Consider the following 354-nt stretch of genomic DNA (forward strand, 5'->3'; position numbering starts at 1 on the left):
AAGTTCTCGTCACATGTAGCCCAAGGCGACAACTCAACAAGTGGGCGTGGACACCCAAGTACAACCCAATCACAAGGCGAGGCCACCCCTGCCCAGTGTCCGCCCAGTGTCCAACACATCTCTTGGAATCGTCGCGCGTAAAATCAGAAATATTGATTCACATTGGTTAATAATACTATCACAACATTATCGTAACACTCAGGGGGAGTCCCGTTCTATTCAAGGGCAGAACTTCTTGTTTTGATAACCAATGTTGGTGGTGTTTTTTCCTGTAGAAAGAGCTACTCATGTAACCCTAAAAGGCGGAGTGAGACAGAGGTGGTTAAAAAGGAGAAGAAAGCATGCCACGGGTAC

This window comes from Engraulis encrasicolus, chromosome 4 (assembly GCF_034702125.1).
Source record: "Engraulis encrasicolus isolate BLACKSEA-1 chromosome 4, IST_EnEncr_1.0, whole genome shotgun sequence".
NCBI classification, from domain to species: domain Eukaryota; kingdom Metazoa; phylum Chordata; class Actinopteri; order Clupeiformes; family Engraulidae; genus Engraulis; species Engraulis encrasicolus.